At 39.8% G+C, this 12,171-nt stretch overlaps 1 protein-coding gene across 2 annotated transcripts in view; it reads left to right on the top strand.

Moving 5' to 3' along the window:
* The window catches only part of TOM1L1 (target of myb1 like 1 membrane trafficking protein), a 55,218-nt gene that overhangs the window by 15,802 nt on the left and 27,245 nt on the right, over positions 1 to 12,171 (top strand). The gene's annotated exons all lie outside the window — the stretch shown is intronic.

The raw sequence follows: 12,171 nt of genomic DNA, 5'->3' as shown, positions 1-12,171 counted from the left end.
ATCGTTCCTTTAAGTCCTTCGATTGTTAGTAAATAACATTTTTCTTGATTATTGCTTGTTTGGGAAACAATAAATGGTGTAAAAATGTCCTTTTTCAACATTACCACCTGTATTTAACTGCTATCTCCTTAAATTGTTACTAGTGGTAAACTTTGAGTGTTTACATGTCCAAAGATGTCTTTTGGCTGCCATGTTAAGGGCTCGCAGTTTGGCCTAGGTGCAGAGTTATTTTCCTTAAGTCCTTCAAAGATACTCCTCCATTGTTCTTGCACCCAGTGGTGCTATTGAGAAGTATCATATTATGTATTCTTGCACCTTTGTTTTATAATCTGTTTTTCTGGTTGTATTTGTGATTTCTCTTTACTTTAATGCTTCTGAAATTTCAGTATACTGTGTCTAGGGATATGTGTGTATGTATGTGCATATGTGTATTTACCTTACTTAAACTGCTTAGTATCAATACTTGATAGGCCTTTCGCCCTGTCAACTTAAGTGTATTTTAGTTCTGGGAAATTCTCAGCTCTTATTTCAGATATTTCTTTTCTAGTATTCTTTCTATCTTTGTATGGAACATTATTTAGATGATGAAACTTTCAGTTATATTTTTCTTATCTCGACTTATATATGTTTTGTTTCTTCCTTCTTTTATGCTGTAGTTCTAGCAAAGCTTCTCCATTTTATGTATTATTTCTCTTAAATGTGAACATCAGATTGTCTATTCGGCCCTCCTAATGAATGTTTTACTTCAACAATTTTTTAGTTTAAAAATGTATTTCAATTTTTATAATAGTTCTTTCATGGATATGCTTTCCTCTTTTGTCTTTCTAAGGTTAGTAATTATTTTTAAAGGTGCTTTTCCATTTGCTCTGTGGATTCTCTTTCCTTGGGTACAAGTTCTTTTGTTCATCACCTCTTTCATTTCATTTCTCAAGTATCTGGATAGACTGGTGATAGTGAGCTTATTTTTGTGTGAGATCCCTGACAGCTGGTCTGCATTTCTGTGACCCAGCTTGCCCATGCCAAGTGGAAAACACTGTTACTGCAGCTTGTTCTTAGTACTATTTCTGAGTATTTCTGTGTTTGCTGCTGTTTCCAGAGTACGTAGCATTGGCACAGGATGATGCTGGGTGGGTTATATTGGCAGCTGGTCTTCTGAGTTATATGCTTCCTATTTTTCCTGGTTGCTACCAGCAACTGGAAACAGTGCCCTATGTCTCTGTCCCAAGCCTTGCTCCCACCTAGACACAGATGCTCCTGCCTCAGCTGTCTGGTCTCACATGGGGAAAGAGGCGTGAGCACAGGCTGTCTTGCCCAGTTGTCTCACTACTATACCTCAGCTGTTTGTTAGCTGCCCCTCATACTGTCTTCTTCTGGCTTCCACAGTCTCTAGTCATGGAGCATCCTTCATTTCCTTCCATGTTCTGTGGCAGTACTCATTGTGGGCAGTCTTGAGTGTCCTGGATTGTGCTTTCCTCTAACCCAGGGGTCAGCATGCTGTGGCCAGTGGGTTATATGCAGGCCTTGGTTGTCTGTGAACTCAAAATGGGTTTTACATTTTTAAACGATTTAAAAAAAAAGAAAAGAAAAACAGGTCATTTCTCAAGCTATCTATGCAAGCCTACCTCCAGAGACCATGAGGGAGTCAGACACACCCCTCAAGGAACCCCTTGCCACCCCCCACCCACTATCAATGGATTTGAGTTTGTGGTAGCCCTCAAGTGCACAGAGGGTTTTAAACCACAGCTTGGGAGCATCAGGTTCCAGGAGAATGGTGGCAAGATCTGGTTTGCACAGGTTATTGTGGACTTGATATGCCATGCCTGAGTGGGCTTAACCCAGGTGGCAGAAGGAAGCCATTAAAGGGATATAAGCTGAAGGACTGCATAACCAGATAAAACTTTAGAAATATTCCTCTGGTGAACATTGAGATGACAAATTCTGGGGGAAGCAAGACACAACTCTTGGAAACAATTTAAGACAGCATTTCCTACTGGTCTTATGTTGTATACTATGTGGGGAATATGACATCTGTGGTCAAATAAGTACCAAAACCAGTTGTTTACTGTATTTCTCCTCTTGGAGGGTCAAAAAGTTCATTAGTGTAGTAAAGGCTCTAAGAGTCTTTTTTTTTTGAAGTATAGTTGATTTACAGTGTTGTGTTAGTTTCAGGTGTAGAGCAAAGTGGTTCGGTTATATCAATACATATATATATCTATATTTTTTTATTTGATTGTTTTCCATTATAGGTTATTACAAGATTTTGAATATAGTTCCCTGTGCTATACAGTAAATCCTTTTTATCTATTTTATATATGGTGGATATATTTTATATATCATCCTAATTTGTCCCTCCCCCAACCCCTTCCCCTTTGGTAACCATAAGTTTGTTTTCTACGTCTGTGAGTCTGTTTCTGTTTTGTAAATAAGTTCATTTGGACTATTTTTTAGATTCCACATATGAGTGATATCATATAATATTTGTCTTTCTCTGTCTGACTTACTTCACTTAGTATGATCATCTCTAGGTTGCTGCAAATGGCATTGTTTCACTCTTTTTTTTGGCTGAGTAGTATTCCATTGTGTATATATGTATATACCACATCTTCTTTATCCATTCATTTGTTGATGGACACTTAGGTTGCTTCCATGTCATGGGTGTTCTAAATAGTGCCGCAATGAACATTGGGGTGTGTATCTTTTTGAATTAGAGCTTTTGTCTTTTCTGGATATATGCCCAGGAGTGGGATTGCTGGGTCATATGGTTACCCTATTTTTATTTTTGGAAGGAACCTCCATACTGTTTTTCCATAGTGGCTGTATCAGTTTACATTCCCACCAACAGTGTAGGAGGGTTCTATTTTCTCCATACCCTCTCCAGTATTTATTATTTGTAGATTTTTTGGTGGTGGCAATTCTGACCAGTGTGAGATGATACCTCATTGTAGCTTTGATTTGCATTTCTCTAATAACTAGCAATGTTGAGCATCTTTTCATGTGCCTATTGGCCAAATGTATGTCTTTTGATTGGGTTGTTTGTTTTTTTTGTTATTGAGTTGTATGAGCTGTTTTGTATATTTTGGAAATTAAGCCCTTGTCGGTCACATTGTTTGCAAAGATTTTCTCCCAGTCTGTAGGTTGTCTTTTTGTTTTGTTTATGGTTTACTTTTCTGTGCAAAAGCTTGTAAGTTCAATTAGGTCTCATTTGTTTATTTCGATTGCCTTGGGAGACTGACCTAAGAAAACATTCTACAGTTTACATCAGAGACTGTTTTGCTTCTGTTCTCTTCTAGGAGTTTTATGGTGTCATGTCTTAAGTTTAAGTCTTTAAGCCGTTTTGAGCTTATTTTTGTTTATGCTGTGAGGGAGTGTTCTAACTTCATTAATTTACATGTGACTGACTGTCCAACTTTCCCAGCACCGCTTGCTGAAGAGACTGTCTTTTCTCCATTGTATTTTCTTGCCTCCTTTGTCAAAGATTACCTGACTGTAGGTGTGGTGTGACCTATGTAGGTGTGACCATGGGTTTATTTCTGGGCTCGCTATTCAGTTCCATTTATCTATGTGTCTGTTTTTGTGCCGATACCACACTGTTTCAGTTACTGTCGCTCTGTAGTACTGTCTGAAGTCTCCAACGGTTATGCCTCCAGCTTTGTTCTTTTTCCTCAGGATTGCTCTGGCAATTCTGTGTCTCTTGTGGTTCTGTATAAATTTTAGGGTTATTTGTTCTAATTTTGTGAAAAATGTTATGGGTAATTTGATAGGGATCACATTAAATCTGTGGATTGCTTTGAGTAGTATGGCTATTTTAACTATATTAATTCTTCCAATCCAAGAACATGTGATATCTTTCCATTTCCTTGAATCATCTTCGATTTCTTTTATCAGTGTTTTATAGTTCTCAGCATATAAGTCTTTCATCTCCTTGGTTAGGCTTATTCCTAGGTTGTTTTTTTTTTTTTGATGCAATTTTAAACACTATTTTTTTTTACTTTCCCTTTCTGATATTTCATTGTTAGTGAAAGAAATGCAACAGATTTCTGTGTATTAATCTTGTATACCGCTACCTTCCTGAATTCATTTATCAGTTTTAATACTTTTTGTGTGGAGTCTTTAGGGTTTTCTGTATAGATATCCTATTGTCCACATATAATGACAGTTTTACCTTTTCTCTTGCAATTTGGATACATTTTATTTCTTTTTTTGTCTGATAGCTCTGGCTGTGACTTCCAATACTGTGTTGAATAGAAGTGGTGAGAGTAGGCATCCTAGTCTTGTTCCAGAATTTATTGGGAAGGCTTTCAGCTTTTCACCATTTAGTATTATGTTGGCTGTGGGTTTGTCATAAAATGGCTTTTATAATGTTGAGATATGTTCCCTCTATACACGCTTTGGCAAGAGTTTTTATCATGAATGGGTGTTGAATTTTATCAAATGCTTTTCTGCATCTGTTGAGATGATCATGTGTTTTTTGTCTTGTCTTTTGTTGATGTGGTGTATCACATTGACTGATTTGCATACGTTGAACCATCCTTGTGAGCCTGGGATGAATCCAACTTTATCATGGTATATGATCCTTTTCACGTGCTGTTGGATTCGGTTTGCTAATATTTTGTTGAGGATTTTTGCATCTGTACAAAGAGTCTTTAACCCCAAATTTACAGGCTTTTTGACTAAAGAATCTCTGTTTGCTAAGTATCTGTTAATATCCTATAGAACATCAGAGTAAATGCATTGAGAAATAAATCAGTATTTTGGATCAGTGGTTTTAAGTATATTATTTTTAAGATATTTTACTTAGGAATGATATCATTTTGCTAATGATTCTTATGGTTTCTGGCCTTGGGCAAGTCATTTACTATCATTGGACTTAGTTTCTATAAATATAAAATGAAGAGCTAAGATAAGAGCTTAGCTCTTCATTTATACATCCAAGTTATGAGGAGATTAAAAAGAAAATTAATCATAGAGTTCCTATGTAGTAATCCCTTTTTAAAACTCCACAATCGAAGGCATTCACAGATATAAATTTTGTGACTCATGATGTTAACAAGCATGCTAAACTAAAATTTAAAAAGTAAATATCAAAGTAAAAGGGTATGTGGCAGATAATATTTTTCGAAAATGGACATGGCAATATTCCTAGTTCCACACAGTCTTCCCAGCCTTTCAGAGCTCTCAAATGAAGTGATAGGATTTTTCTCTCATGTTTTTATCCATCTGTGGTAAACAATCAATCCTTCAGTAAAATGTACACTGAAACATCCCATTCAAATATGTGAATCCAGTTTTATTTGATGCCATCCTGGAGTGCACTGAAATGCCTTTTTGTGTCCAAGTCTTTGGGTGCAGATGTTTGGTTGAATTTTGCAAGGGTAATGCTGATTTGCTGGTTGCTGTTTTGACGCCAGAGCTTAGGGTTGTGTGTTGCCTTGAATAGTAAAGAGACTTGGGCTGTAAATCAACACTAGAACACTACTCATGGCCAATTCAAGTTGAATGGTTCTGGCCCCAGGTCCGTTTGTTTATGGAGCCTATTGAATGTGTAACTTTATTTTTCTCTCAACGCTTTTTGTTAGTAACAGATAGAGAGCTGGTGCGGGGAGCACTGTTTTTAAATTCTTTTGACAGGTATTTGAACTTTTTCTTGTAATCTAAATAACCTCATAAAAGAAAACTATTTCTCTACTCACAGCACTTCAGACACCAGGTCTGAAGTTTTTTCCCTCACATTAAATCATTCTGGCACTAGCTACCCAGAGATGCCACAGACTCCACATGTTAAGAGGCTTAGTCCCACAAGACTGCCCCCACTTCAGACACCAATCACAAGTAGTGGGTCCCCAGGTTACCCACACTTCTGTCCCATTTTGGCTATAAATCAAATTGGGGGTCCCCGTGATACCCTCCTCAGGTTCAGTAATTTGCTAGGATGGCTCACAGAATCCAGGGAAACACTTTACTTACTATTACCAGTTCATTATAAAGGATACAGATGATAGCCAGATGAAGATGTCAAGTGAAAAAATGTACAACCTTAAAGTTTTTTTTTGTTTTTTGGTTTTTTTGCTGTGCTGGGTTTTCATAGTGGGCTTCTCTAGTTGTGGCATGCATGCTCCAGAGTACGTGGGCTCAGTAGTTGTGGCATGTGGGCTCTTTAGTTGTGGTGCGTGGGTTTAGTTGCCCCACAGCATGTGGGATCTGAGTTCCCCGATCAGGGATCAAACCCGCGTCCCCTGCATTGGAAGGTAGATTCTTAACCACTGGACTACCAGGGAAGTCCCTAAAAGTTTTGAATTATGTTTTATTTGGCAGACAAAACTGAAGACTTAAGCCCAAGACACAGCCCCTCAGATAGCTCTAAGGTACTACTCTGAAGAAGCAAGGGAGGAGCCAGGATACATAGGAGTTTTTTTTTTAACAAAGACCAGGTAGTTGGAACATCAAAAGATTACTGTTAATGAAAGAAAACCAGATATCTCAAGTTAAAGAATTTAGTGCTTTTCTATGTATGCACAGATACAGGAGTCTGGGCTCACTGAAGTCATTCCTTTGATATACACCTCAGCTATCTGGGGCCAGCATCCTGTGCTTTCTCATCCTCACTTTCCTCAGGGTACACTCTTGGGGGGTGGCTGCAGAGGCTGACTGCTAGATGGTGGGCATCCTTTTTCTATCTTGAGTTCCTTCAGGGCTCACCATTGGGGAGGCTGTAATGTGATGGCTTGATGGATGCAACATCCTTTGTTTACTGATATGGCAGGTGACATTTTTTCATTGTTAACAAAGAATACATACAGCAAGGTGTGGAAGGGTCCCGAGCACAGGAGCTTCTGTCCCTGTGGAGTTGGAGTTCACCATTTTCCCAGCATCTGAATGTTTTCACCACTTAGAAGCTCTCTGAACCCAGTAGTTTAGGGTTTTATAGAGATTCCATTACAGAAGCATGATTTATTTAATCATTGGCCACTGGTGACTAACTCAACCCCCAGTCCCTCTCCCCTTCCTGGAGGTTGCAAGTTTCAACCTTCTAATCACAGGGTTGGTTCCTCTGGCAGCCAGCCCCCATCCTCCAAGAATCATCTCATTAGCATAAACTCAGGCTTGGTTGAAAGGAGCTTCTTATCAATAACAAAAGATGCTTCTCTCATCCTACTGCTCTGGAAATTCCCAGGGTTTTAGAAGCTCTGTGCTAGGAACTCGGGATGAAGACCAAATATATATTTCTTCTATCACAATATCCTGTCCCACTATGGTCAATCTAAAATAATGTGATGGAATCTAAAAATGAAACCAACAAAGATAGACTGGAGAAATAAAGTAATTCTTTAGTTTGTACTTTTTCAGAGGTTTTCTCACAACTGGGTAAACCAGTGGTCCCCAACGCTTTTGGCACCAGGGACCGGTTTCGTGGAAGGCAATTTTTCCAGGGACTGGGGCTGGTGGGGGGATGGTTTCGGGATGATTCAAGCACATTACATTTATTTTGCACTTTATTTCTATTATCATTACATTGTAATATATAATGAAATAATTATACAACTCACCATAATGCAGAATCAGTGGGAGCCCTGAGATTGTTGTCACTTGCCACTCACTGATAGGGTTTTGATATGATTCTGCAAGCAGTTGATTTATTATGGTCTCTGTGCAGTCAAACCTCTCTGCTAATGATAATCTGTATTTGCAGCCACTCACCTGCGCTAGCATCACTGCCTCAGCTCCACCTCAGATCATCAGGCATTAGATTCTCATACAGAGCGGGCAACCTAGATCCCTCACGTGTGCAGTTCACTGTAGGGTTCGTCCTCCTATGAGAATCTAATGCCGCCACTGATCTGACAGGAGGCGGAGCTCAGGCAGTAACACGAGCCACGGTTGCGAGTGATGGGGAGTGGCTGTAAATACAGATGACGCTTGGCTCATTTGCCCGCTGCTCACCTCCTGCTGTGCGGCCCAGTTCCTAACAGGCCACAGACCGGTACCAGTCTGTGGCCTGGGGGTTGGGGACCCCTGGTGTAAAATCTACAGATTAGTGGAGTTAGGGCCCCCAGATAATGCTGGCTTCGTGCCTAGCTTCCCCACGTAACCCCAGGGGCTTTTGGAGGCTTCAGCATGAGCCTGGTGGGGGGTCATCAGAGTTGGGGTAGTGGGCAAGGTGGGAGGCATTGAGGGCCCAGGAGCATTACAGGGCATACAGAGTTTATCTGTAAAGAAGTACTAAAAGTATCTGAAATCCACTGTGATAGTTGTGAAACAGACACTGTTTTTCCCCTAACTGGCTAATAACCACTTTTTTTCTTTTAGCTTGTTAAAATAATTTACCTCCTCTTCCCCAAACCCCTTTGAAATGACAGACAAAATATGAAAATAAGAATAAATTCCAAGGATTACAGGAGAGCCTAGACAGACCATCAGGGGACCAGAAGAGTGAGAATATTCAGAGTCCAGTAATGTAGGTGGGATCAGCCAACTGAGGTACACACAGCCCCAGGAGAAAGAGACCCTTACAGTATGACTTTCCTCAGAAGAAGCCTATAGTAACCTCAGAATCAGAGTAAGATTGGATGGGCCTTAGGCACTCACTTGGACATGAGTCTGTCTTCTGCTGTCCCAGCACTATACCTCCAGGAGCAGGGAACTTCCAGTGTCACTAATAAGACCAGAGAAAAAGGACTTCAAATAACTTGTGGTTTCCAAGAGAATATGGGACCTCAGCAGTCAGAAGAAAAACACTCACTAGGGTTTTTAAACTTTGAAGGCAGAGGGTCTTATCCCTAGAGATGATAATGCAGAAAGGCTGTTAGAATTCTCAGGAAGAATACGTAGTTTCCTTCTCTCCCTCCAAGGTGAGGCTTCTCCTTCTCCTTGCCATTTTCCTTTGTGGGGCTGAGCTGCTTTTTCTAACCTTTTAACTTATATAACAAAAGGAAAACTTTGTTTTTTGTACTACTCACAACCAGCACTTCTGACACCAAATGTATGGGGTTTTTTGTACACGCTGACTGATTCTCTGATGCCAGCTGAGTGTCTTAAAATTAAATTCAATTCTGACATTAAGTACCCAGAGTTAGCATCAGATCCCACAGGTTAAGGGCTCGGTCTCATAAGGCTGCCCCACTTCTGATGCCCTTTGCAAGTTTAAGTCTCCCATACTTCTGACCAACGGGCTATAAACTGGGGGTTCCCACAACCCTCTCCTCAGGTTTGATAATTTGCATGAATGGCTCATAGAACTCAAGGAGACAGTTACTTATATTTACTGGTTTATTATAAAGGATGTTACAAAGGATGCAGATGAAAAGCCAGGTGAAGAGGTACAAAGGGTGAGGTCTAGAAGGGTCCCAAACACTGAAGCTTCTGTCCCTATGGAGTTGAGGTATACCCCTGTCCCAGCACATGGGTATGTTCACCAACTGGAAGCCCTCCGAACCCCAGAGTTCATGGATTTTTATGGAGGCTTCATCCAGTAGGCATGATCAGTTAACTCTCATCTCTAGCCTCCCTTCCATACCCGGAGGATGGAGGATAGGGCTAAAAGTTCCAAGCTTCTAATCATGTTTTAGTCTTTCTGTTGACCAGCCCCCATCCAGGAGCCCATCAAGAGTTGCCTCATCAGAACAAAAGATGCTCCTATCACCCAGGAAGTTCCAAGGGATTTAGGAACTCTGTCAGCACTGGGGGGCAAAGATCAATATGTATATTTGTTATTTCGTATATAGGTCATAGCCATTCAGATGTCCCAGCTGCATCTCAGTACCTTGTTCTGGCCCCAGGCTCTGTCTCCTGCCTCTCAGGGTTATTAGAGATTGACAGATGGGTGCCTTTCGGGCCCTTGTGCCTTTATTGCCTCTCATATCTTTGGATCCTATTTGGATTTAGCCTTTGAGGACTTCTCATGCTTTCTTGAAAGTTAAGGCATGCACATTAAAATATTTTTATATTGTATCCAATATTTTTAGGTATTTTGTTGTCAAAAATATTTTCAGGATATTGAGTACAGTGCTGTGTTGCAAATCAAGAACTATATAGCTTTTTTTTCTTTAATTGAGGTAAAATTCATATAACATTAATAAAAATGTTAAAACATTTTAAAACATAAACATTAAATTTTATGTTAAAACATAAAATTAATCGTTGTAAAGTTTACAGTTTAAAGTGTACAATTTAGTGGAATTCATGTTCACAGTGTAACCATTTCCTCTATTTAGTTCCAAAACATTTTCATCATCCCCAAAGGAAACCCTATACCCATTAAGCAATCTCTCACCCTTCCTGTCTTTGCCCAGTCCCAGGCAACCAGTTATCTGCTTTCTCTTTCTGTGTATTTATTTACCTATTCTGAATATTTCATATAAATGGAATCATAAAATATTCTTTCACTTACTATAATGTTTTCAAGGTTCAGCCATGCTGTAGCACATTTTATGGCCCAATATTCCATTGTATGGGTATACTATAATTTATTTATGTATTTATTTATTAGTTGATGGACATTTGAGTTGTTTCTACCTTTTGGCTATTGTGAATAGCTGCTGTGAACATTCATGTATAAGTTTTTGTTTGAATACCTATGTGCTTTTGAGTATATACCTCAGAGTAGCATCACTAGGTCATATAGAAACTCTATGTTTAACTTTTTGAGGAACTGCCAAACTTTTTTCCACAGTAGCTGCACCATTTTACATTCCCACCAGCAACCCACAGGGTTTCAATTTCTCCACTTCCTTGCCGACACTTGTGGTTTTCTGGAGTTTTTTAACTATGTAGTAGGTGTGAAGTGGTATCTCACTATAGTTTTGATTTGCGTTTCCCTAATAACTAATGATATGGAGCATCTCTAATAGCTTTCTAAAAGGTAGACCAGATCATGTTGTTCCTTGCTGGAAACCCTCCAGTGGCTTCCCATTACACTTGGAATAAAACCCAACTTTCTTACTCTGGCCACAAAACCTCTCCCAGTCTGTTCCTGCCCACCTTTCCTTCCATAGCTCATGTGTCCTCAGTCCAGCCACAGTGACCACCTTTCTATTCCCTGGACACACTGAGTTTCTTCTTATCAGGGAGCTGTTTCACCCTTGAATCTCATGCTTCCCCTGTCTTCTAATGGCCAGCTTTTTCTCATCATTCCAACTTGGTATGTTACCTCCTCAGAGGGGTCTTCACTGGCTCCCCAGTCTAAAGTCGGCACTTTCTTTTTCACCCCCTTTTCATTCTCTGCCCAGCACACTGATGCTTTTCCTGCATGTTTGTGCAGCTGTCTTTGCTTTCTAGAATGGATGCTTCACAGGCTTGTCCTGTTTACTGCTCAGGTTCCACTCCCAGAGCAGTGCTGCACAATGTAATCATTCAACAAAAATATCTTTAGTAAATTAATGGATTTTCCCTTGATTTTATGTGGTTTAAAATTAAAATCTTGGGACTTCCCTGATGGCACAGCAGTTAAGAATCTGCTTGCCAATGCAGGGGACACAGGTTCAACCCCTGGTCCAGGAAGTTCCCACATGCCGCGGAGCAACTAAGCCTGTGTGCCACAACTACTGATCCTGTGCTCTAGAGCCTGCAAGCTACAACTACTGAGCCCACATGCCACAGCTACTGAAGCCCGTGCGCCTAGAGCCCGTGCTCTGCGACAAGAGAAGCCACTTCAATGAGAAGCCTGCGCACCACAACAAAGAGTAGCCCCCACTCTCTGCAACTAGAGAAAGCCTGTGCGTAGCAAGGAAGACCCAATGCAGCCAAAATTAATTAATTAATTAATTAATTAATTAAAAAAATAAAATTAAAATCTTTATCCTTGGTATCAGTTAGAAATTTTCCCTTCATTTATCTTTTTTCAATTATATGGCTGGTTGTCCAAATAACATTTAGTAACAATTTATACCTTCTCCACTGATTTCAAATACCTCTTTATCATATTCTATATTCTAATGCAAGGATGTCTTTCCAGAGACTGTTCTCTTGGTTTGTTCTGTTTGTCTATCCCTGTGTTGGTATCATACTATTTAAATTGCTCTGTTTTCATGCCTTTTAGGGCTTATCAGTGAAACAGATGGCATGCTCCATTTGGGTAATTTGAAAAGAATTTAATCAAGGTACAGTTTATTTAGTGAGATACCACAGGGCTCAGAGAAACCACAGGAGCCAGTTTGTTACCCTGGGCTATTAGCTAAT

Source organism: Physeter macrocephalus, chromosome 14, assembly GCF_002837175.3.
Source record: "Physeter macrocephalus isolate SW-GA chromosome 14, ASM283717v5, whole genome shotgun sequence".
NCBI lineage: Eukaryota > Metazoa > Chordata > Mammalia > Artiodactyla > Physeteridae > Physeter > Physeter macrocephalus.
The sequence above is the reverse complement of the archived record's forward strand: the minus strand, read 5'-3'. Positions and strand labels throughout refer to the sequence as shown.